The sequence below is a fragment of the Rhinoderma darwinii genome, unplaced genomic scaffold (genome assembly GCF_050947455.1).
Source record: "Rhinoderma darwinii isolate aRhiDar2 unplaced genomic scaffold, aRhiDar2.hap1 Scaffold_4158, whole genome shotgun sequence".
Classification (NCBI taxonomy): domain Eukaryota; kingdom Metazoa; phylum Chordata; class Amphibia; order Anura; family Rhinodermatidae; genus Rhinoderma; species Rhinoderma darwinii.
In genome coordinates, this window is record NW_027463720.1 from 14706 (window position 1) to 40096 (window position 25391).

Below are 25391 nucleotides of genomic sequence, written 5' to 3' on the forward strand. Positions count from 1 at the left end.
CAATTACATTGGTTTAATTATCTCTACGAGAGAATATTATCACATTTTTTTTGTTGTTAAATCGTGTTTATGGCGTACAACAATCACTATCAATACAATACCTCATTAAAAAAGGACTACACTCAGAATGAATTAAACTGTGGCAAGGTCCCACCGAGAGTTGAACTCGGATTGCTGGATTCAGAGTCCAGAGTGCTAACCTTTACACCATGGAACCATTGACAATAGAGTGCAGTTTGGATATTTCTACTAAACAGGCAGTACGTGTAATTACAATAACACGTCGGCTATCATTCAAAATCGACCTCCCACAATAATCAAGAGGGCATAGCTTCTGTGCCTGCATGATCACCAAGATGTACAATTATTTTCTATTGCGGTTATATAACAAAAGCTAGAACCCTGCATTTGGAAAGGGAAAATACTATTAACAACTCAATGGGAAAAAACTGGGAAATGAAATTATGAATTTCAGTTGACTGAAAACTTAACTGTTGTAACCAGTGTCAGGCAGCTACTGCCAAGGCAATAAGACTGTAAATGAGATTCCATTTGGATAATCTACAATGTGGATAATACTAATTTCCAAGGTCTGTCTGTACTGAACACCCTACGAGCTGGAAGTAGAGCCAGTGTTTGCATTACATGCCATAAAAAGACTCTTTAAATTTGTTAATTTTATATGCCCTCAATTACATTGGTTTAATTATCTCTACGAGAGAATATTATCACATTTTTTTTGTTGTTAAATCGTGTTTATGGCGTACAACACTCACTATCAATACAATACCTCATTGAAAAAGGATTACACTCAGAAGGAATTATACTGTGGCAAGGTCCCACCGAGAGTTGAACTCGGATTGCAGGATTCAGAGTGCTAACCAATACACCATGGAACCCTTGCCAATAGAGTGCAGTTTGGATATTTCTACTAAACAGGCAGTACGTGTAATTACAATAACAGGTCGGCTATCATTCAAAATCGACCTCCCACAATAATCAAGAGGGCATAGCTTCTGTGCCTGCATGATGACCAAGATGTACAATTATTTTCTATTGCGGTTATATAACAAAAGCTAGAACCCTGCATTTAGAAAGGGAAAATACTATTAACAACTCAATGGGAAAAAACTGAGAAATGAAATTATGAATTTCAGTTGACTGAAAACTTAACTGTTGTAACCAGTGTCAGGCAGCTACTGCCAAGGCAAAAAGACTGTAAATTAGTTTCCATTTGGATAATCTACAATGTGGATAATACTAATTTCCAAGGTCTGTCTGTACTGAACACACTACGAGCTGGAAGTAGAGCCAGTGTTTGCATTACATGCCATAAAAATACTCTTTAAATGTGTTAATTTTATATGCCCTCAATTACATTGGTTTACTTATCTCTACGAGAGAATATTATCACATATTTTTTGTTGTTAAATCGTGTTTATGGCGTACAACAATAACTATCAATACAATACCTCATTGAAAAAGGATTACACTCAGAAGGAATTAAACTGTTGCAGGGTCCCACCGAGAGTTGAACTCGGATTGCTGGATTCAGAGTGCTAACCATTACACCATGGAACCCTTGACAATAGAGTGCAGTTTGGATATTTCTACTAAACAGGCAGTACATGTAATTACAATAACACGTCGGCTATCATTCAAAATCGACCTCCCACAATAATCAAGAGGGCATAGCTTCTGTGCCTGCATGATCACCAAGATGTACAATTATTTTCTATTGCGGTTATATAACAAAAGCTAGAACCCTGCATTTGGAAAGGGAAAATACTATTAACAACTCAATGGGAAAAAACTGGGAAATGAAATTATGAATTTCAGTTGACTGAAAACTTAACTGTTGTAACCAGTATCAGGCAGCTACTGCCAAGGCAAAAAGACTGTAAATTAGTTTCCATTTGGATAATCTACAATGTGGATAATACTAATTTCCAAGGTCTGTCTGTACTGAACACACTATGAGCTGGAAGTAGAGCCAGTGTTTGCATTACATGCCATAAAAAGACTCTTTAAATTTGTTAATTTTATATGCCCTCAATTACATTGGTTTAATTATCTCTACGAGAGAATATTATCACATTTTTTTTGTTGTTAAATCGTGTTTATGGCGTACAACAATCACTATCAATACAATACCTCATTAAAAAAGGACTACACTCAGAATGAATTAAACTGTGGCAAGGTCCCACCGAGAGTTGAACTCGGATTGCTGGATTCAGAGTCCAGAGTGCTAACCTTTACACCATGGAACCATTGACAATAGAGTGCAGTTTGGATATTTCTACTAAACAGGCAGTACGTGTAATTACAATAACACGTCGGCTATCATTCAAAATCGACCTCCCACAATAATCAAGAGGGCATAGCTTCTGTGCCTGCATGATCACCAAGATGTACAATTATTTTCTATTGCGGTTATATAACAAAAGCTAGAATCCTGCATTTGGAAAGGGAAAATACTATTAACAACTCAATGGGAAAAAACTGGGAAATGAAATTATGAATTTCAGTTGACTGAAAACTTAACTGTTGTAACCAGTGTCAGGCAGCTACTGCCAAGGCAATAAGACTGTAAATGAGATTCCATTTGGATAATCTACAATGTGGATAATACTAATTTCCAAGGTCTGTCTGTACTGAACACCCTACGAGCTGGAAGTAGAGCCAGTGTTTGCATTACATGCCATAAAAATACTCTTTAAATGTGTTAATTTTATATGCCCTCAATTACATTGGTTTAATTATCTCTACGAGAGAATATTATCACATTTTTTTTGTTGTTAAATCGTGTTTATGGCGTACAACAATAACTATCAATACAATACCTCATTGAAAAAGGATTACACTCAGAAGGAATTAAACTGTGGCAAGGTCCCACCGAGAGTTGAACTCACATTGCTGGATTCAGAGTGCTAACCATTACACCATGGAACCCTTGACAATAGAGTGCAGTTTGGATATTTCTACTAAACAGGCAGTACGTGTAATTACAATAACAGGTCGGCTATCATTCAAAATCGACCTCCCACAATAATCAAGAGGGCATAGCTTCTGTGCCTGCATGATCACCAAGATGTACAATTATTTTCTATTGCGGTTATATAACAAAAGCTAGAACCCTGCATTTGGAAAGGGAAAATACTATTAACAACTCAATGGGAAAAAACTGGGAAATGAAATTCTGAATTTCAGTTGACTGAAAACTTAACTGTTGTAACCAGTGTCAGGCAGCTACTGCCAAGGCAAAAAGACTGTAAATTATTTTCCGTTTGGATAATCTACAATGTGGATAATACTAATTTCCAAGGTCTGTCTGTACTGAACACACTACGAGCTGGAAGTAGAGCCAGTGTTTGCATTACATGCCATAAAAAGACTCTTTAAATTTGTTGATTTCATATGCTCCCAATTACATTGGTTTAATTATCTCTACAAGAGAATATTATCACATTTTTTTTGTTGTTAAATCGTGTTTATGGCGTACAACAATCACTATCAATACAATACCTCATTAAAAAAGGATAACACTCAGAATGAATTAAACTGTGGCAAGGTCCCACCGAGAGTTGAACTCGGATTGCTGGATTCAGAGTCCAGAGTGCTAACCATTACACCATGGAACCCTGGGCAACAGAGTCCAGTTTGGATATTTGTACTAAACAGGCAGTACGTGTAATTACAATAACAGGTCGGCTATCATTCAAAATCGACCTCCCACAATAATCAAGAGGGCATAGCTTCTGTGCCTGCATGATCACCAAGATGTACAATTATTTTATATTGCGGTTATATAACAAAAGCTAGAACCCTGCATTTGGAAAGGGAAAATACTATTAACAACTCAATGGGAAAAAACTGAGAAATGAAATTATGAATTTCAGTTGACTGAAAACTTAACTGTTGTAACCAGTGTCAGGCAGCTACTGCCAAGGCAAAAAGACTGTAAATTAGTTTCCATTTGGATAATCTACAATGTGGATAATACTAATTTCCAAGGTCTGTCTGTACTGAACACACTACGTGCTGGAAGTAGAGCCAGTGTTTGCATTACATGCCATAAAAAGACTCTTTAAATTTGTTGATTTCATATGCTCTCAATTACATTGGTTTAATTATCTCTACGAGAGAATATTATCACATTTTTTTTGTTGTTAAATCGTGTTTATGGCGTACAACAATCACTATCAATACAATACCTCATTAAAAAAGGACTACACTCAGAATGAATTAAACTGTGGCAAGGTCCCACCGAGAGTTGAACTCGGATTGCTGGATTCAGAGTCCAGAGTGCTAACCTTTACACCATGGAACCATTGACAATAGAGTGCAGTTTGGATATTTCTACTAAACAGGCAGTACGTGTAATTACAATAACACGTCGGCTATCATTCAAAATCGACCTCCCACAATAATCAAGAGGGCATAGCTTCTGTGCCTGCATGATCACCAAGATGTACAATTATTTTCTATTGCGGTTATATAACAAAAGCTAGAATCCTGCATTTGGAAAGGGAAAATACTATTAACAACTCAATGGGAAAAAACTGGGAAATGAAATTATGAATTTCAGTTGACTGAAAACTTAACTGTTGTAACCAGTGTCAGGCAGCTACTGCCAAGGCAATAAGACTGTAAATGAGATTCCATTTGGATAATCTACAATGTGGATAATACTAATTTCCAAGGTCTGTCTGTACTGAACACCCTACGAGCTGGAAGTAGAGCCAGTGTTTGCATTACATGCCATAAAAATACTCTTTAAATGTGTTAATTTTATATGCCCTCAATTACATTGGTTTAATTATCTCTACGAGAGAATATTATCACATTTTTTTTGTTGTTAAATCGTGTTTATGGCGTACAACAATAACTATCAATACAATACCTCATTGAAAAAGGATTACACTCAGAAGGAATTAAACTGTGGCAAGGTCCCACCGAGAGTTGAACTCACATTGCTGGATTCAGAGTGCTAACCATTACACCATGGAACCCTTGACAATAGAGTGCAGTTTGGATATTTCTACTAAACAGGCAGTACGTGTAATTACAATAACAGGTCGGCTATCATTCAAAATCGACCTCCCACAATAATCAAGAGGGCATAGCTTCTGTGCCTGCATGATCACCAAGATGTACAATTATTTTCTATTGCGGTTATATAACAAAAGCTAGAACCCTGCATTTGGAAAGGGAAAATACTATTAACAACTCAATGGGAAAAAACTGGGAAATGAAATTCTGAATTTCAGTTGACTGAAAACTTAACTGTTGTAACCAGTGTCAGGCAGCTACTGCCAAGGCAAAAAGACTGTAAATTATTTTCCGTTTGGATAATCTACAATGTGGATAATACTAATTTCCAAGGTCTGTCTGTACTGAACACACTACGAGCTGGAAGTAGAGCCAGTGTTTGCATTACATGCCATAAAAAGACTCTTTAAATTTGTTGATTTCATATGCTCCCAATTACATTGGTTTAATTATCTCTACAAGAGAATATTATCACATTTTTTTTGTTGTTAAATCGTGTTTATGGCGTACAACAATCACTATCAATACAATACCTCATTAAAAAAGGATAACACTCAGAATGAATTAAACTGTGGCAAGGTCCCACCGAGAGTTGAACTCGGATTGCTGGATTCAGAGTCCAGAGTGCTAACCATTACACCATGGAACCCTGGGCAACAGAGTCCAGTTTGGATATTTGTACTAAACAGGCAGTACGTGTAATTACAATAACAGGTCGGCTATCATTCAAAATCGACCTCCCACAATAATCAAGAGGGCATAGCTTCTGTGCCTGCATGATCACCAAGATGTACAATTATTTTATATTGCGGTTATATAACAAAAGCTAGAACCCTGCATTTGGAAAGGGAAAATACTATTAACAACTCAATGGGAAAAAACTGAGAAATGAAATTATGAATTTCAGTTGACTGAAAACTTAACTGTTGTAACCAGTGTCAGGCAGCTACTGCCAAGGCAAAAAGACTGTAAATTAGTTTCCATTTGGATAATCTACAATGTGGATAATACTAATTTCCAAGGTCTGTCTGTACTGAACACACTACGTGCTGGAAGTAGAGCCAGTGTTTGCATTACATGCCATAAAAAGACTCTTTAAATTTGTTGATTTCATATGCTCTCAATTACATTGGTTTAATTATCTCTACAAGAGAATATTATCAAATTTTTTTTGTTGTTAAATCGTGTTTATGGCGTACAACAATCACTATCAATACAATACCTCATTAAAAAAGTATAACACTCAGAATTAATTAAACTGTGGCAAGGTCCCACCGAGAGTTGAACTCGGATTGCTGGATTCAGAGTCCAGAGTGCTAACCATTACTCCATGGAACCCTTGACAATAAAGTGCAGTTTGGATATTTCTACTAAACAGGCAGTACGTGTAATTACAATAACACGTCGGCTATCATTCAAAATCGACCTCCCACAATAATCAAGAGGGCATAGCTTCTGTGCCTGCATGATCACCAAGATGTACAATTATTTTCTATTGCGGTTATATAACAAAAGCTAGAACCCTGCATTTGGAAAGGGAAAATACTATTAACAACTCAATGGGAAAAAACTGAGAAATGAAATTATGAATTTCAGTTGACTGAAAACTTAACTGTTGTAACCAGTGTCAGGCAGCTACTGCCAAGGCAAAAAGACTGTAAATTAGTTTCCATTTGGATACTCTACAATGTGGATAATACTAATTTCCAAGGTCTGTCTGTACTGAACACACTACGAGCTGGAAGTAGAGCCAGTGTTTGCATTACATGCCATAAAAATACTCTTTAAATTTGTTAATTTTATATGCCCTCAATTACATTGGTTTAATTATCTCTACGAGAGAATATTATCACTTTTTATTTGTTGTTAAATCATGTTTATGGCGTACAACAATTACTATCAATACAATACCTCATTGAAAAAGGATTACACTCAGAAGGAATTATACTGTGGCAAGGTCCCACCGAGAGTTGAACTCGGATTGCTGGATTCAGAGTGCTAACCATTACACCATGGAACCCTTGACAATAGAGTGCAGTTTGGATATTTCTACTAAACAGGCAGTACGTGTAATTACAATAACAGGTCGGCTATCATTCAAAATCGACCTCCCACAATAATCAAGAGGGCATAGCTTCTGTGCCTGCATGATCACCAAGATGTACAATTATTTTCTATTGCGGTTATATAACAAAAGCTAGAACCCTGCATTTGGAAAGGGAAAATACTATTAACAACTCAATGGGAAAAAACTGAGAAATGAAATTATGAATTTCAGTTGACTGAAAACTTAACTGTTGTAACCAGTGTCAGGCAGCTACTGCCAAGGCAAAAAGACTGTAAATTAGTTTCCATTTGGATAATCTACAATGTGGATAATACTAATTTCCAAGGTCTGTCTGTACTGAACACACTACGAGCTGGAAGTAGAGCCAGTGTTTGCATTACATGCCATAAAAAGACTCTTTAAATTTGATGATTTCATATGCTCTCAATTACATTGGTTTTATTATCTCTACAAGAGAATATTATCAAATTTTTTTTGTTGTTAAATCGTGTTTATGGCTAACAACAATCACTATCAATACAATACCTCATTAAAAAAGGATAACACTCAGAATGAATTAAACTGTGGCAAGGTCCCACCGAGAGTTGAACTCGGATTGCTGGATTCAGAGTCCAGAGTGCTAACCATTACACCGTGGAACCCTTGACAATAGAGTGCAGTTTGGATATTTCTACTAAACAGGCAGTACGTGTAATTACAATAACACGTCGGCTATCATTCAAAATCGACCTCCCACAATAATCAAGAGGGCATAGCTTCTGTGCCTGCATGATCACCAAGATGTACAATTATTTTCTATTGCGGTTATATAACAAAAGCTAGAACCCTGCATTTGGAAAGGGAAAATACTATTAACAACTCAATGGGAAAAAACTGAGAAATGAAATTATGAATTTCAGTTGACTGAAAACTTAACTGTTGTAACCAGTGTCAGGCAGCTACTGCCAAGGCAAAAAGACTGTAAATTAGTTTCCATTTGGATAATCTACAATGTGGATAATACTAATTTCCAAGGTCTGTCTGTACTGAACACACTACGAGCTGGAAGTAGAGCCAGTGTTTGCATTACATGCCATAAAAAGACTCTTTAAATTTGTTGATTTCATATGCTCTCAATTACATTGGTTTAATTATCTCTACAAGAGAATATTATCACATTTTTTTTGTTGTTAAATCGTGTTTATGGCGTACAACAATCACTATCAATACAATACCTCATTAAAAAAGGATAACACTCAGAATGAATTAAACTGTGGCAAGGTCCCACCGAGAGTTGAACTCGGATTGCTGGATTCAGAGTCCAGAGTGCTAACCATTACACCATGGAACCCTTGACAATAGAGTGCAGTTTGGATATTTCTACTAAACAGGCAGTACGTGTAATTACAAAAACACGTCGGCTATCATTCAAAATCGACCTCCCACAATAATCAAGAGGGCATAGCTTCTGTGCCTGCATGATCACCAAGATGTACAATTATTTTCTATTGCGGTTATATAACAAAAGCTAGAACCCTGCATTTGGAAAGGGAAAATACTATTAACAACTCAATGGGAAAAAACTGAGAAATGAAATTATGAATTTCAGTTGACTGAAAACTTAACTGTTGTAACCAGTGTCAGGCAGCTACTGCCAAGGCAAAAAGACTGTAAATTAGTTTCCATTTGGATAATCTACAATGTGGATAATACTAATTTCCAAGGTCTGTCTGTACTGAACACACTACGAGCTGGAAGTAGAGCCAGTGTTTGCATTACATGCCATAAAAAGACTCTTTAAATTTGTTGATTTCATATGCTCTCAATTACATTGGTTTAATTATCTCTACAAGAGAATATTATCACATTTTTTTTGTTGTTAAATCGTGTTTATGGCGTACAACAATCACTATCAATACAATACCTCATTAAAAAAGGATAACACTCAGAATGAATTAAACTGTGGCAAGGTCCCACCGAGAGTTGAACTCGGATTGCTGGATTCAGAGTCCAGAGTGCTAACCATTACACCATGGAACCCTTGACAATAGAGTGCAGTTTGGATATTTCTACTAAACAGGCAGTACGTGTAATTACAAAAACACGTCGGCTATCATTCAAAATCGACCTCCCACAATAATCAAGAGGGCATAGCTTCTGTGCCTGCATGATCACCAAGATGTACAATTATTTTCTATTGCGGTTATATAACAAAAGCTAGAACCCTGCATTTGGAAAGGGAAAATACTATTAACAACTCAATGGGAAAAAACTGAGAAATGAAATTATGAATTTCAGTTGACTGAAAACTTAACTGTTGTAACCAGTGTCAGGCAGCTACTGCCAAGGCAAAAAGACTGTAAATTAGTTTCCATTTGGATAATCTACAATGTGGATAATACTAATTTCCAAGGTCTGTCTGTACTGAACACACTACGAGCTGGAAGTAGAGCCAGTGTTTGCATTACATGCCATAAAAAGACTCTTTAAATTTGTTGATTTCATATGCTCTCAATTACATTGGTTTAATTATCTCTACAAGAGAATATTATCAAATTTTTTTTGTTGTTAAATCGTGTTTATGGCTAACAACAATCACTATCAATACAATACCTCATTAAAAAAGGATAACACTCAGAATGAATTAAACTGTGGCAAGGTCCCACCGAGAGTTGAACTCGGATTGCTGGATTCAGAGTCCAGAGTGCTAACCATTACACCATGGAACCCTTGACAATAGAGTGCAGTTTGGATATTTCTACTAAACAGGCAGTACGTGTAATTACAATAACACGTCGGCTATCATTCAAAATCGACCTCCCACAATAATCAAGAGGGCATAGCTTCTGTGCCTGCATGATCACCAAGATGTACAATTATTTTATATTGCGGTTATATAACAAAAGCTAGAACCCTGCATTTGGAAAGGGAAAATACTATTAACAACTCAATGGGAAAAAACTGAGAAATGAAATTATGAATTTCAGTTGACTGAAAACTTAACTGTTGTAACCAGTGTCAGGCAGCTACTGCCAAGGCAAAAAGACTGTAAATTAGTTTCCATTTGGATAATCTACAATGTGGATAATACTAATTTCCAAGGTCTGTCTGTACTGAACACACTACGTGCTGGAAGTAGAGCCAGTGTTTGCATTACATGCCATAAAAAGACTCTTTAAATTTGTTGATTTCATATGCTCTCAATTACATTGGTTTAATTATCTCTACAAGAGAATATTATCAAATTTTTTTTGTTGTTAAATCGTGTTTATGGCGTACAACAATCACTATCAATACAATACCTCATTAAAAAAGTATAACACTCAGAATTAATTAAACTGTGGCAAGGTCCCACCGAGAGTTGAACTCGGATTGCTGGATTCAGAGTCCAGAGTGCTAACCATTACTCCATGGAACCCTTGACAATAAAGTGCAGTTTGGATATTTCTACTAAACAGGCAGTACGTGTAATTACAATAACACGTCGGCTATCATTCAAAATCGACCTCCCACAATAATCAAGAGGGCATAGCTTCTGTGCCTGCATGATCACCAAGATGTACAATTATTTTCTATTGCGGTTATATAACAAAAGCTAGAACCCTGCATTTGGAAAGGGAAAATACTATTAACAACTCAATGGGAAAAAACTGAGAAATGAAATTATGAATTTCAGTTGACTGAAAACTTAACTGTTGTAACCAGTGTCAGGCAGCTACTGCCAAGGCAAAAAGACTGTAAATTAGTTTCCATTTGGATACTCTACAATGTGGATAATACTAATTTCCAAGGTCTGTCTGTACTGAACACACTACGAGCTGGAAGTAGAGCCAGTGTTTGCATTACATGCCATAAAAATACTCTTTAAATTTGTTAATTTTATATGCCCTCAATTACATTGGTTTAATTATCTCTACGAGAGAATATTATCACTTTTTATTTGTTGTTAAATCATGTTTATGGCGTACAACAATTACTATCAATACAATACCTCATTGAAAAAGGATTACACTCAGAAGGAATTATACTGTGGCAAGGTCCCACCGAGAGTTGAACTCGGATTGCTGGATTCAGAGTGCTAACCATTACACCATGGAACCCTTGACAATAGAGTGCAGTTTGGATATTTCTACTAAACAGGCAGTACGTGTAATTACAATAACAGGTCGGCTATCATTCAAAATCGACCTCCCACAATAATCAAGAGGGCATAGCTTCTGTGCCTGCATGATCACCAAGATGTACAATTATTTTCTATTGCGGTTATATAACAAAAGCTAGAACCCTGCATTTGGAAAGGGAAAATACTATTAACAACTCAATGGGAAAAAACTGAGAAATGAAATTATGAATTTCAGTTGACTGAAAACTTAACTGTTGTAACCAGTGTCAGGCAGCTACTGCCAAGGCAAAAAGACTGTAAATTAGTTTCCATTTGGATAATCTACAATGTGGATAATACTAATTTCCAAGGTCTGTCTGTACTGAACACACTACGAGCTGGAAGTAGAGCCAGTGTTTGCATTACATGCCATAAAAAGACTCTTTAAATTTGTTGATTTCATATGCTCTCAATTACATTGGTTTAATTATCTCTACAAGAGAATATTATCAAATTTTTTTTGTTGTTAAATCGTGTTTATGGCGTACAACAATCACTATCAATACAATACCTCATTAAAAAAGTATAACACTCAGAATTAATTAAACTGTGGCAAGGTCCCACCGAGAGTTGAACTCGGATTGCTGGATTCAGAGTCCAGAGTGCTAACCATTACTCCATGGAACCCTTGACAATAAAGTGCAGTTTGGATATTTCTACTAAACAGGCAGTACGTGTAATTACAATAACACGTCGGCTATCATTCAAAATCGACCTCCCACAATAATCAAGAGGGCATAGCTTCTGTGCCTGCATGATCACCAAGATGTACAATTATTTTCTATTGCGGTTATATAACAAAAGCTAGAACCCTGCATTTGGAAAGGGAAAATACTATTAACAACTCAATGGGAAAAAACTGAGAAATGAAATTATGAATTTCAGTTGACTGAAAACTTAACTGTTGTAACCAGTGTCAGGCAGCTACTGCCAAGGCAAAAAGACTGTAAATTAGTTTCCATTTGGATACTCTACAATGTGGATAATACTAATTTCCAAGGTCTGTCTGTACTGAACACACTACGAGCTGGAAGTAGAGCCAGTGTTTGCATTACATGCCATAAAAATACTCTTTAAATTTGTTAATTTTATATGCCCTCAATTACATTGGTTTAATTATCTCTACGAGAGAATATTATCACTTTTTATTTGTTGTTAAATCATGTTTATGGCGTACAACAATTACTATCAATACAATACCTCATTGAAAAAGGATTACACTCAGAAGGAATTATACTGTGGCAAGGTCCCACCGAGAGTTGAACTCGGATTGCTGGATTCAGAGTGCTAACCATTACACCATGGAACCCTTGACAATAGAGTGCAGTTTGGATATTTCTACTAAACAGGCAGTACGTGTAATTACAATAACAGGTCGGCTATCATTCAAAATCGACCTCCCACAATAATCAAGAGGGCATAGCTTCTGTGCCTGCATGATCACCAAGATGTACAATTATTTTCTATTGCGGTTATATAACAAAAGCTAGAACCCTGCATTTGGAAAGGGAAAATACTATTAACAACTCAATGGGAAAAAACTGAGAAATGAAATTATGAATTTCAGTTGACTGAAAACTTAACTGTTGTAACCAGTGTCAGGCAGCTACTGCCAAGGCAAAAAGACTGTAAATTAGTTTCCATTTGGATAATCTACAATGTGGATAATACTAATTTCCAAGGTCTGTCTGTACTGAACACACTACGAGCTGGAAGTAGAGCCAGTGTTTGCATTACATGCCATAAAAAGACTCTTTAAATTTGTTGATTTCATATGCTCTCAATTACATTGGTTTAATTATCTCTACAAGAGAATATTATCAAATTTTTTTTGTTGTTAAATCGTGTTTATGGCTAACAACAATCACTATCAATACAATACCTCATTAAAAAAGGATAACACTCAGAATGAATTAAACTGTGGCAAGGTCCCACCGAGAGTTGAACTCGGATTGCTGGATTCAGAGTCCAGAGTGCTAACCATTACACCATGGAACCCTTGACAATAGAGTGCAGTTTGGATATTTCTACTAAACAGGCAGTACGTGTAATTACAATAACACGTCGGCTATCATTCAAAATCGACCTCCCACAATAATCAAGAGGGCATAGCTTCTGTGCCTGCATGATCACCAAGATGTACAATTATTTTCTATTGCGGTTATATAACAAAAGCTAGAACCCTGCATTTGGAAAGGGAAAATACTATTAACAACTCAATGGGAAAAAACTGAGAAATGAAATTATGAATTTCAGTTGACTGAAAACTTAACTGTTGTAACCAGTGTCAGGCAGCTACTGCCAAGGCAAAAAGACTGTAAATTAGTTTCCATTTGGATAATCTACAATGTGGATAATACTAATTTCCAAGGTCTGTCTGTACTGAACACACTACGAGCTGGAAGTAGAGCCAGTGTTTGCATTACATGCCATAAAAAGACTCTTTAAATTTGTTGATTTCATATGCTCTCAATTACATTGGTTTAATTATCTCTACAAGAGAATATTATCACATTTTTTTTGTTGTTAAATCGTGTTTATGGCGTACAACAATCACTATCAATACAATACCTCATTAAAAAAGGATAACACTCAGAATGAATTAAACTGTGGCAAGGTCCCACCGAGAGTTGAACTCGGATTGCTGGATTCAGAGTCCAGAGTGCTAACCATTACACCATGGAACCCTTGACAATAGAGTGCAGTTTGGATATTTCTACTAAACAGGCAGTACGTGTAATTACAAAAACACGTCGGCTATCATTCAAAATCGACCTCCCACAATAATCAAGAGGGCATAGCTTCTGTGCCTGCATGATCACCAAGATGTACAATTATTTTCTATTGCGGTTATATAACAAAAGCTAGAACCCTGCATTTGGAAAGGGAAAATACTATTAACAACTCAATGGGAAAAAACTGAGAAATGAAATTATGAATTTCAGTTGACTGAAAACTTAACTGTTGTAACCAGTGTCAGGCAGCTACTGCCAAGGCAAAAAGACTGTAAATTAGTTTCCATTTGGATAATCTACAATGTGGATAATACTAATTTCCAAGGTCTGTCTGTACTGAACACACTACGAGCTGGAAGTAGAGCCAGTGTTTGCATTACATGCCATAAAAAGACTCTTTAAATTTGTTGATTTCATATGCTCTCAATTACATTGGTTTAATTATCTCTACAAGAGAATATTATCAAATTTTTTTTGTTGTTAAATCGTGTTTATGGCTAACAACAATCACTATCAATACAATACCTCATTAAAAAAGGATAACACTCAGAATGAATTAAACTGTGGCAAGGTCCCACCGAGAGTTGAACTCGGATTGCTGGATTCAGAGTCCAGAGTGCTAACCATTACACCATGGAACCCTTGACAATAGAGTGCAGTTTGGATATTTCTACTAAACAGGCAGTACGTGTAATTACAATAACACGTCGGCTATCATTCAAAATCGACCTCCCACAATAATCAAGAGGGCATAGCTTCTGTGCCTGCATGATCACCAAGATGTACAATTATTTTCTATTGCGGTTATATAACAAAAGCTAGAACCCTGCATTTGGAAAGGGAAAATACTATTAACAACTCAATGGGAAAAAACTGGGAAATGAAATTATGAATTTCAGTTGACTGAAAACTTAACTGTTGTAACCAGTGTCAGGCAGCTACTGCCAAGGCAAAAAGACTGTAAATTAGTTTCCATTTGGATAATCTACAATGTGGATAATACTAATTTCCAAGGTCTGTCTGTACTGAACACACTACGAGCTGGAAGTAGAGCCAGTGTTTGCATTACATGCCATAAAAAGACTCTTTAAATTTGTTGATTTCATATGCTCTCAATTACATTGGTTTAATTATCTCTACAAGAGAATATTATCAAATTTTTTTTGTTGTTAAATCGTGTTTATGGCTAACAACAATCACTATCAATACAATACCTCATTAAAAAAGGATAACACTCAGAATGAATTAAACTGTGGCAAGGTCCCACCGAGAGTTGAACTCGGATTGCTGGATTCAGAGTCCAGAGTGCTAACCATTACACCATGGAACCCTTGACAATAGAGTGCAGTTTGGATATTTCTACTAAACAGGCAGTACGTGTAATTACAATAACACGTCGGCTATCATTCAAAATCGACCTCCCACAATAATCAAGAGGGCATAGCTTCTGTGCCTGCATGATCACCAAGATGTACAATTATTTTCTATTGCGGTTATATAACAAAAGCTAGAACCCTGCATTTGGAAAGGGAAAATACTATTAACAACTCAATGGGAAAAAACTGGGAAATGAAATTATGAATTTCAGTTGACTGAAAACTTAACTGTTGTAACCAGTGTCAGGCAGCTACTGCCAAGGCAAAAAGACTGTAAATTAGTTTCCATTTGGATAATCTACAATGTGGATAATACTAATTTCCAAGGTCTGTCTGTACTGAACACACTACGAGCTGGAAGTAGAGCCAGTGTTTGCATTACATGCCATAAAAATACTCTTTAAATTTGTTAATTTTATATGCCCTCAATTACATTGGTTTAATTATCTCTACGAGAGAATATTATCACTTTTTATTTGTTGTTAAATCATGTTTATGGCGTACAACAATTACTATCAATACAATACCTCATTGAAAAAGGATTACACTCAGAAGGAATTATACTGTGGCAAGGTCCCACCGAGAGTTGAACTCGGATTGCTGGATTCAGAGTGCTAACCATTACACCATGGAACCCTTGACAATAGAGCGCAGTTTGGATATTTCTACTAAACAGGCAGTACGTGTAATTACAATAACAGGTCGGCTATCATTCAAAATCGACCTCCCACAATAATCAAGAGGGCATAGCTTCTGTGCCTGCATGATCACCAAGATGTACAATTATTTTATATTGCGGTTATATAACAAAAGCTAGAACCCTGCATTTGGAAAGGGAAAATACTATTAACAACTCAATGGGAAAAAACTGAGAAATGAAATTATGAATTTCAGTTGACTGAAAACTTAACTGTTGTAACCAGTGTCAGGCAGCTACTGCCAAGGCAAAAAGACTGTAAATTAGTTTCCATTTGGATAATCTACAATGTGGATAATACTAATTTCCAAGGTCTGTCTGTACTGAACACACTACGAGCTGGAAGTAGAGCCAGTGTTTGCATTACATGCCATAAAAAGACTCTTTAAATTTGTTGATTTCATATGCTCTCAATTACATTGGTTTAATTATCTCTACAAGAGAATATTATCAAATTTTTTATGTTGTTAAATCGTGTTTATGGCTAACAACAATCACTATCAATACAATACCTCATTAAAAAAGGATAACACTCAGAATGAATTAAACTGTGGCAAGGTCCCACCGAGAGTTGAACTCGGATTGCTGGATTCAGAGTCCAGAGTGCTAACCATTACACCATGGAACCCTTGACAATAGAGTGCAGTTTGGATATTTCTACTAAACAGGCAGTACGTGTAATTACAATAACACGTCGGCTATCATTCAAAATCGACCTCCCACAATAATCAAGAGGGCATAGCTTCTGTGCCTGCATGATCACCAAGATGTACAATTATTTTATATTGCGGTTATATAACAAAAGCTAGAACCCTGCATTTGGAAAGGGAAAATACTATTAACAACTCAATGGGAAAAAACTGAGAAATGAAATTATGAATTTCAGTTGACTGAAAACTTAACTGTTGTAACCAGTGTCAGGCAGCTACTGCCAAGGCAAAAAGACTGTAAATTAGTTTCCATTTGGATAATCTACAATGTGGATAATACTAATTTCCAAGGTCTGTCTGTACTGAACACCCTACGAGCTGGAAGTAGAGCCAGTGTTTGCATTACATGCCATAAAAAGACTCTTTAAATTTGTTGATTTCATATGCTCTCAATTACATTGGTTTAATTATCTCTACAAGAGAATATTATCAAATTTTTTTTGTTGTTAAATCGTGTTTATGGCTAGCAACAATCACTATCAATACAATACCTCATTAAAAAAGGATAACACTCAGAATGAATTAAACTGTGGCAAGGTCCCACCGAGAGTTGAACTCGGATTGCTGGATTCAGAGTCCAGAGTGCTAACCATTACACCATGGAACCCTTGACAATAGAGTGCAGTTTGGATATTTCTACTAAACAGGCAGTACGTGTAATTACAATAACACGTCGGCTATCATTCAAAATCGACCTCCCACAATAATCAAGAGGGCATAGCTTCTGTGCCTGCATGATCACCAAGATGTACAATTATTTTCTATTGCGGTTATATAACAAAAGCTAGAACCCTGCATTTGGAAAGGGAAAATACTATTAACAACTCAATGGGAAAAAACTGGGAAATGAAATTATGAATTTCAGTTGACTGAAAACTTAACTGTTGTAACCAGTGTCAGGCAGCTACTGCCAAGGCAAAAAGACTGTAAATTAGTTTCCATTTGGATAATCTACAATGTGGATAATACTAATTTCCAAGGTCTGTCTGTACTGAACACACTACGAGCTGGAAGTAGAGCCAGTGTTTGCATTACATGCCATAAAAAGACTCTTTAAATTTGTTGATTTCATATGCTCTCAATTACATTGGTTTAATTATCTCTACAAGAGAATATTATCACATTTTTTTTGTTGTTAAATCGTGTTTATGGCGTACAACAATCACTATCAATACAATACCTCATTAAAAAAGGATAACACTCAGAATGAATTAAACTGTGGCAAGGTCCCACCGAGAGTTGAACTCGGATTGCTGGATTCAGAGTCCAGAGTGCTAACCATTACACCATGGAACCCTTGACAATAGAGTGCAGTTTGGATATTTCTACTAAACAGGCAGTACGTGTAATTACAATAACACGTCGGCTATCATTCAAAATCGACCTCCCACAATAATCAAGAGGGCATAGCTTCTGTGCCTGCATGATCACCAAGATGTACAATTATTTTATATTGCGGTTATATAACAAAAGCTAGAACCCTGCATTTGGAAAGGGAAAATACTATTAACAACTCAATGGGAAAAAACTGAGAAATGAAATTATGAATTTCAGTTGACTGAAAACTTAACTGTTGTAACCAGTGTCAGGCAGCTACTGCCAAGGCAAAAAGACTGTAAATTAGTTTCCATTTGGATAATCTACAATGTGGATAATACTAATTTCCAAGGTCTGTCTGTACTGAACACACTACGAGCTGGAAGTAGAGCCAGTGTTTGCATTACATGCCATAAAAAGACTCTTTAAATTTGTTGATTTCATATGCTCTCAATTACATTGGTTTAATTATCTCTACAAGAGAATATTATCAAATTTTTTTTGTTGTTAAATCGTGTTTATGGCTAACAACAATCACTATCAATACAATACCTCATTAAAAAAGGATAACACTCAGAATGAATTAAACTGTGGCAAGGTCCCACCGAGAGTTGAACTCGGATTGCTGGATTCAGAGTCCAGAGTGCTAACCATTACACCATGGAACCCTTGACAATAGAGTGCAGTTTGGATATTTCTACTAAACAGGCAGTACGTGTAATTACAATAACACGTCGGCTATCATTCAAAATCGACCTCCCACAATAATCAAGAGGGCATAGCTTCTGTGCCTGCATGATCACCAAGATGTACAATTATTTTCTATTGCGGTTATATAACAAAAGCTAGAACCCTGCATTTGGAAAGGGAAAATACTATTAACAACTCAATGGGAAAAAACTGGGAAATGAAATTATGAATTTCAGTTGACTGAAAACTTAACTGTTGTAACCAGTGTCAGGCAGCTACTGCCAAGGCAAAAAGACTGTAAATTAGTTTCCATTTGGATAATCTACAATGTGGATAATACTAATTTCCAAGGTCTGTCTGTACTGAACACACTACGAGCTGGAAGTAGAGCCAGTGTTTGCATTACATGCCATAAAAAGACTCTTTAAATTTGTTGATTTCATATGCTCTCAATTACATTGGTTTAATTATCTCTACAAGAGAATATTATCACATTTTTTTTGTTGTTAAATCGTGTTTATGGCGTACAACAATCACTATCAATACAATACCTCATTAAAAAAGGATAACACTCAGAATGAATTAAACTGTGGCAAGGTCCCACCGAGAGTTGAACTCGGATTGCTGGATTCAGAGTCCAGAGTGCTAACCATTACACCATGGAACCCTTGACAATAGAGTGCAGTTTGGATATTTCTACTAAACAGGCAGTACGTGTAATTACAAAAACACGTCGGCTATCATTCAAAATCGACCTCCCACAATAATCAAGAGGGCATAGCTTCTGTGCCTGCATGATCACCAAGATGTACAATTATTTTCTATTGCGGTTATATAACAAAAGCTAGAACCCTGCATTTGGAAAGGGAAAATAATATTAACAACTCAATGGGAAAAAACTGAGAAATGAAATTATGAATTTCAGTTGACTGAAAACTTAACTGTTGTAACCAGTGTCAGGCAGCTACTGCCAAGGCAAAAAGACTGTAAATTAGTTTCCATTTGGATAATCTACAATGTGGATAATACTAATTTCCAAGGTCTGTCTGTACTGAACACACTACGAGCTGGAAGTAGAGCCAGTGTTTGCATTACATGCCATAAAAAGACTCTTTAAATTTGTTGATTTCATATGCTCTCAATTACATTGGTTTAATTATCTCTACAAGAGAATATTATCACATTTTTTTTGTTGTTAAATCGTGTTTATGGCGTACAACAATCACTATCAATACAATACCTCATTAAAAAAGGATAACACTCAGAATGAATTAAACTGTGGCAAGGTCCCACCGAGAGTTGAACTCGGATTGCTGGATTCAGAGTCCAGAGTGCTAACCATTACACCATGGAACCCTTGACAATAGAGTGCAGTTTGGATATTTCTACTAAACAGGCAGTACGTGTAATTACAATAACACGTCGGCTATCATTCAAAATCGACCTCCCACAATAATCAAGAGGGCATAGCTTCTGTGCCTGCATGATCACCAAGATGTACAATTATTTTATATTGCGGTTATATAACAAAAGCTAGAACCCTGCATTTGGAAAGGGAAAATACTATTAACAACTCAATGGGAAAAAACTGAGAAATGAAATTATGAATTTCAGTTGACTGAAAACTTAACTGTTGTAACCAGTGTCAGGCAGCTACTGCCAAGGCAAAAAGACTGTAAATTAGTTTCCATTTGGATAATCTACAATGTGGATAATACTAATTTCCAAGGTCTGTCTGTACTGAACACACTACGAGCTGGAAGTAGAGCCAGTGTTTGCATTACATGCCATAAAAAGACTCTTTAAATTTGTTGATTTCATATGCTCTCAATTACATTGGTTTAATTATCTCTACAAGAGAATATTATCAAATTTTTTTTGTTGTTAAATCGTGTTTATGGCTAACAACAATCACTATCAATACAATACCTCATTAAAAAAGGATAACACATCAGAATGAATTAAACTGTGGCAAGGTCCCACCGAGAGTTGAACTCGGATTGCTGGATTCAGAGTCCAGAGTGCTAACCATTACACCATGGAACCCTTGACAATAGAGTGCAGTTTGGATATTTCTACTAAACAGGCAGTACGTGTAATTACAATAACACGTCGGCTATCATTCAAAATCGACCTCCCACAATAATCAAGAGGGCATAGCTTCTGTGCCTGCATGATCACCAAGATGTACAATTATTTTCTATTGCGGTTATATAACAAAAGCTAGAACCCTGCATTTGGAAAGGGAAAATACTATTAACAACTCAATGGGAAAAAACTGGGAAATGAAATTATGAATTTCAGTTGACTGAAAACTTAACTGTTGTAACCAGTGTCAGGCAGCTACTGCCAAGGCAAAAAGACTGTAAATTAGTTTCCATTTGGATAATCTACAATGTGGATAATACTAATTTCCAAGGTCTGTCTGTACTGAACACACTACGAGCTGGAAGTAGAGCCAGTGTTTGCATTACATGCCATAAAAAGACTCTTTAAATTTGTTGATTTCATATGCTCTCAATTACATTGGTTTAATTATCTCTACAAGAGAATATTATCACATTTTTTTTGTTGTTAAATCGTGTTTATGGCGTACAACAATCACTATCAATACAATACCTCATTAAAAAAGGATAACACTCAGAATGAATTAAACTGTGGCAAGGTCCCACCGAGAGTTGAACTCGGATTGCTGGATTCAGAGTCCAGAGTGCTAACCATTACACCATGGAACCCTTGACAATAGAGTGCAGTTTGGATATTTCTACTAAACAGGCAGTACGTGTAATTACAAAAACACGTCGGCTATCATTCAAAATCGACCTCCCACAATAATCAAGAGGGCATAGCTTCTGTGCCTGCATGATCACCAAGATGTACAATTATTTTCTATTGCGGTTATATAACAAAAGCTAGAACCCTGCATTTGGAAAGGGAAAATAATATTAACAACTCAATGGGAAAAAACTGAGAAATGAAATTATGAATTTCAGTTGACTGAAAACTTAACTGTTGTAACCAGTGTCAGGCAGCTACTGCCAAGGCAAAAAGACTGTAAATTAGTTTCCATTTGGATAATCTACAATGTGGATAATACTAATTTCCAAGGTCTGTCTGTACTGAACACACTACGAGCTGGAAGTAGAGCCAGTGTTTGCATTACATGCCATAAAAAGACTCTTTAAATTTGTTGATTTCATATGCTCTCAATTACATTGGTTTAATTATCTCTACAAGAGAATATTATCACATTTTTTTTGTTGTTAAATCGTGTTTATGGCGTACAACAATCACTATCAATACAATACCTCATTAAAAAAGGATAACACTCAGAATGAATTAAACTGTGGCAAGGTCCCACCGAGAGTTGAACTCGGATTGCTGGATTCAGAGTCCAGAGTGCTAACCATTACACCATGGAACCCTTGACAATAGAGTGCAGTTTGGATATTTCTACTAAACAGGCAGTACGTGTAATTACAATAACACGTCGGCTATCATTCAAAATCGACCTCCCACAATAATCAAGAGGGCATAGCTTCTGTGCCTGCATGATCACCAAGATGTACAATTATTTTCTATTGCGGTTATATAACAAAAGCTAGAACCCTGCATTTGGAAAGGGAAAATACTATTAACAACTCAATGGGAAAAAACTGAGAAATGAAATTATGAATTTCAGTTGACTGAAAACTTAACTGTTGTAACCAGTGTCAGGCAGCTACTGCCAAGACAAAAAGACTGTAAATTAGTTTCCATTTGGATAATCTACAATGTGGATAATACTAATTTCCAAGGTCTGTCTGTACTGAACACACTACGAGCTGGAAGTAGAGCCAGTGTTTGCATTACATGCCATAAAAATACTCTTTAAATTTGTTAATTTTATATGCCCTCAATTACATTGGTTTAATTATCTCTATGAGAGAATATTATCACATTTTTTTTGTTGTTAAATCGTGTTTATGGCGTACAACAATAACTATCAATACAATACCTCATTGAAAAAGGATTTCACTCAGAAGGAATTAAACTGTGGCAAGGTCCCACCGAGAGTTGAACTCGGATTGCTGGATTCAGAGTGCTAACCATTACACCATTGAACCCTTGACAATAGAGTGCAGTTTGGATATTTCTACTAAACAGGCAGTACGTGTAATTACAATAACACGTCGGCTATCATTCAAAATCGACCTCCCACAATAATCAAGAGTGCATAGTTCTGTGCCTGCATGATCACCAAGATGTACAATTATTTTCTATTGCGGTTATATAACAAAAGCTAGAACCCTGCATTTGGAAAGGGAAAATACTATTAACAACTCAATGGGAAAAAACTGAGAAATGAAATTATGAATTTCAGTTGACTGAAAACTTAACTGTTGTAACCAGTGTCAGGCAGCTACTGCCAAGGCAAAAAGACTGTAAATTAGTTTCCATTTGGATAATCTACAATGTGGATAATACTAATTTCCAAGGTCTGTCTGTACTGAACACACTACGAGCTGGAAGTAGAGCCAGTGTTTGCATTACATGCCATAAAAATACTCTTTAAATTTGTTACTTTTATATGCCCTCAATTACATTGGTTTAATTATCTCTACGAGAGAATATTATCACTTTTTATTTGTTGTTAAATCATGTTTATGGCGTACAACAATTACTATCAATACAATACCTCATTGAAAAAGGATTACACTCAGAAGGAATTATACTGTGGCAAGGTCCCACCGAGAGTTGAACTCGGATTGCTGGATTCAGAGTGCTAACCATTACACCATGGAACCCTTGACAATAGAGTGCAGTTTGGATATTTCTACTAAACAGGCAGTACGTGTAATTACAATAACAGGTCGGCTATCATTCAAAATCGACCTCCCACAATAATCAAGAGGGCATAGCTTCTGTGCCTGCATGATCACCAAGATGTACAATTATTTTATATTGCGGTTATATAACAAAAGCTAGAACCCTGCATTTGGAAAGGGAAAATACTATTAACAACTCAATGGGAAAAAACTGAGAAATGAAATTATGAATTTCAGTTGACTGAAAACTTAACTGTTGTAACCAGTGTCAGGCAGCTACTGCCAAGGCAAAAAGACTGTAAATTAGTTTCCATTTGGATAATCTACAATGTGGATAATACTAATTTCCAAGGTCTGTCTGTACTGAACACACTACGAGCTGGAAGTAGAGCCAGTGTTTGCATTACATGCCATAAAAAGACTCTTTAAATTTGTTGATTTCATATGCTCTCAATTACATTGGTTTAATTATCTCTACAAGAGAATATTATCACATTTTTTTTGTTGTTAAATCGTGTTTATGGCTAACAACAATCACTATCAATACAATACCTCATTAAAAAAGGATAACACTCAGAATGAATTAAACTGTGGCAAGGTCCCACCGAGAGATGAACTCGGATTGCTGGATTCAGAGTCCAGAGTGCTAACCATTACACCATGGAACCCTTGACAATAGAGTGCAGTTTGGATATTTCTACTAAACAGGCAGTACGTGTAATTACAATAACACGTCGGCTATCATTCAAAATCGACCTCCCACAATAATCAAGAGGGCATAGCTTCTGTGCCTGCATGATCACCAAGATGTACAATTATTTTCTATTGCGGTTATATAACAAAAGCTAGAACCCTGCATTTGGAAAGGGAAAATACTATTAACAACTCAATGGGAAAAAACTGAGAAATGAAATTATGAATTTCAGTTGACTGAAAACTTAACTGTTGTAACCAGTGTCAGGCAGCTACTGCCAAGGCAAAAAGACTGTAAATTAGTTTCCATTTGGATAATCTACAATGTGGATAATACTAATTTCCAAGGTCTGTCTGTACTGAACACACTACGAGCTGGAAGTAGAGCCAGTGTTTGCATTACATGCCATAAAAAGACTCTTTAAATTTGTTGATTTCATATGCTCTCAATTACATTGGTTTAATTATCTCTACAAGAGAATATTATCAAATTTTTTTTGTTGTTAAATCGTGTTTATGGCGTACAACAATCACTATCAATACAATACCTCATTAAAAAAGGATAACACTCAGAATGAATTAAACTGTGGCAAGGTCCCACCAAGAGTTGAACTCGGATTGCTGGATTCAGAGTCCAGAGTGCTAACCATTACACCATGGAACCCTTGACAATAGAGTGCAGTTTGGATATTTCTACTAAACAGGCAGTACGTGTAATTACAAAAACACGTCGGCTATCATTCAAAATCGACCTCCCACAATAATCAAGAGGGCATAGCTTCTGTGCCTGCATGATCACCAATATGTACAATTATTTTCTATTGCGGTTATATAACAAAAGCTAGAACCCTGCATTTGGAAAGGGAAAATACTATTAACAACTCAATGGGAAAAAACTGAGAAATGAAATTATGAATTTCAGTTGACTGAAAACTTAACTGTTGTAACCAGTGTCAGGCAGCTACTGCCAAGGCAAAAAGACTGTAAATTAGTTTCCATTTGGATAATCTACAATGTGGATAATACTAATTTCCAAGGTCTGTCTGTACTGAACACACTACGAGCTGGAAGTAGAGCCAGTGTTTGCATTACATGCCATAAAAA

The 25391-nt window shown here is 36.2% G+C and overlaps 24 non-coding genes across 24 annotated transcripts; all 24 read right to left on the reverse strand.

Moving 5' to 3' along the window:
• Positions 1–145: 145 nt before the first annotated feature.
• On the reverse strand, positions 146–217 carry TRNAQ-CUG (transfer RNA glutamine (anticodon CUG)). The gene has a single exon. It is a non-coding gene; the product is annotated as a tRNA-Gln (tRNA).
• Positions 218–2198: 1981 nt separating this feature from the next.
• TRNAQ-CUG (transfer RNA glutamine (anticodon CUG)) lies at positions 2199–2270 on the reverse strand. Its single transcript has one exon. It is a non-coding gene; the product is annotated as a tRNA-Gln (tRNA).
• A 1299-nt stretch (positions 2271–3569) lies between these two features.
• On the reverse strand, positions 3570–3641 carry TRNAQ-CUG (transfer RNA glutamine (anticodon CUG)). Its single transcript has one exon. It is a non-coding gene; the product is annotated as a tRNA-Gln (tRNA).
• A 617-nt stretch (positions 3642–4258) lies between these two features.
• TRNAQ-CUG (transfer RNA glutamine (anticodon CUG)) lies at positions 4259–4330 on the reverse strand. The gene has a single exon. It is a non-coding gene; the product is annotated as a tRNA-Gln (tRNA).
• Positions 4331–5629: 1299 nt separating this feature from the next.
• TRNAQ-CUG (transfer RNA glutamine (anticodon CUG)) lies at positions 5630–5701 on the reverse strand. Its single transcript has one exon. It is a non-coding gene; the product is annotated as a tRNA-Gln (tRNA).
• A 1988-nt stretch (positions 5702–7689) lies between these two features.
• On the reverse strand, positions 7690–7761 carry TRNAQ-CUG (transfer RNA glutamine (anticodon CUG)). The gene has a single exon. It is a non-coding gene; the product is annotated as a tRNA-Gln (tRNA).
• Positions 7762–8378: 617 nt separating this feature from the next.
• TRNAQ-CUG (transfer RNA glutamine (anticodon CUG)) lies at positions 8379–8450 on the reverse strand. The gene has a single exon. It is a non-coding gene; the product is annotated as a tRNA-Gln (tRNA).
• Positions 8451–9067: 617 nt separating this feature from the next.
• Positions 9068–9139, reverse strand: TRNAQ-CUG (transfer RNA glutamine (anticodon CUG)). The gene has a single exon. It is a non-coding gene; the product is annotated as a tRNA-Gln (tRNA).
• Positions 9140–9756: 617 nt separating this feature from the next.
• TRNAQ-CUG (transfer RNA glutamine (anticodon CUG)) lies at positions 9757–9828 on the reverse strand. Its single transcript has one exon. It is a non-coding gene; the product is annotated as a tRNA-Gln (tRNA).
• A 3359-nt stretch (positions 9829–13187) lies between these two features.
• On the reverse strand, positions 13188–13259 carry TRNAQ-CUG (transfer RNA glutamine (anticodon CUG)). Its single transcript has one exon. It is a non-coding gene; the product is annotated as a tRNA-Gln (tRNA).
• A 617-nt stretch (positions 13260–13876) lies between these two features.
• TRNAQ-CUG (transfer RNA glutamine (anticodon CUG)) lies at positions 13877–13948 on the reverse strand. Its single transcript has one exon. It is a non-coding gene; the product is annotated as a tRNA-Gln (tRNA).
• A 617-nt stretch (positions 13949–14565) lies between these two features.
• On the reverse strand, positions 14566–14637 carry TRNAQ-CUG (transfer RNA glutamine (anticodon CUG)). The gene has a single exon. It is a non-coding gene; the product is annotated as a tRNA-Gln (tRNA).
• Positions 14638–15254: 617 nt separating this feature from the next.
• Positions 15255–15326, reverse strand: TRNAQ-CUG (transfer RNA glutamine (anticodon CUG)). Its single transcript has one exon. It is a non-coding gene; the product is annotated as a tRNA-Gln (tRNA).
• Positions 15327–16625: 1299 nt separating this feature from the next.
• On the reverse strand, positions 16626–16697 carry TRNAQ-CUG (transfer RNA glutamine (anticodon CUG)). Its single transcript has one exon. It is a non-coding gene; the product is annotated as a tRNA-Gln (tRNA).
• Positions 16698–17314: 617 nt separating this feature from the next.
• TRNAQ-CUG (transfer RNA glutamine (anticodon CUG)) lies at positions 17315–17386 on the reverse strand. The gene has a single exon. It is a non-coding gene; the product is annotated as a tRNA-Gln (tRNA).
• Positions 17387–18003: 617 nt separating this feature from the next.
• Positions 18004–18075, reverse strand: TRNAQ-CUG (transfer RNA glutamine (anticodon CUG)). Its single transcript has one exon. It is a non-coding gene; the product is annotated as a tRNA-Gln (tRNA).
• A 617-nt stretch (positions 18076–18692) lies between these two features.
• TRNAQ-CUG (transfer RNA glutamine (anticodon CUG)) lies at positions 18693–18764 on the reverse strand. The gene has a single exon. It is a non-coding gene; the product is annotated as a tRNA-Gln (tRNA).
• Positions 18765–19381: 617 nt separating this feature from the next.
• On the reverse strand, positions 19382–19453 carry TRNAQ-CUG (transfer RNA glutamine (anticodon CUG)). The gene has a single exon. It is a non-coding gene; the product is annotated as a tRNA-Gln (tRNA).
• Positions 19454–20070: 617 nt separating this feature from the next.
• On the reverse strand, positions 20071–20142 carry TRNAQ-CUG (transfer RNA glutamine (anticodon CUG)). Its single transcript has one exon. It is a non-coding gene; the product is annotated as a tRNA-Gln (tRNA).
• Positions 20143–20760: 618 nt separating this feature from the next.
• TRNAQ-CUG (transfer RNA glutamine (anticodon CUG)) lies at positions 20761–20832 on the reverse strand. The gene has a single exon. It is a non-coding gene; the product is annotated as a tRNA-Gln (tRNA).
• A 617-nt stretch (positions 20833–21449) lies between these two features.
• On the reverse strand, positions 21450–21521 carry TRNAQ-CUG (transfer RNA glutamine (anticodon CUG)). The gene has a single exon. It is a non-coding gene; the product is annotated as a tRNA-Gln (tRNA).
• Positions 21522–22138: 617 nt separating this feature from the next.
• On the reverse strand, positions 22139–22210 carry TRNAQ-CUG (transfer RNA glutamine (anticodon CUG)). Its single transcript has one exon. It is a non-coding gene; the product is annotated as a tRNA-Gln (tRNA).
• A 1980-nt stretch (positions 22211–24190) lies between these two features.
• On the reverse strand, positions 24191–24262 carry TRNAQ-CUG (transfer RNA glutamine (anticodon CUG)). The gene has a single exon. It is a non-coding gene; the product is annotated as a tRNA-Gln (tRNA).
• A 617-nt stretch (positions 24263–24879) lies between these two features.
• TRNAQ-CUG (transfer RNA glutamine (anticodon CUG)) lies at positions 24880–24951 on the reverse strand. The gene has a single exon. It is a non-coding gene; the product is annotated as a tRNA-Gln (tRNA).
• Positions 24952–25391: the final 440 nt, after the last annotated feature.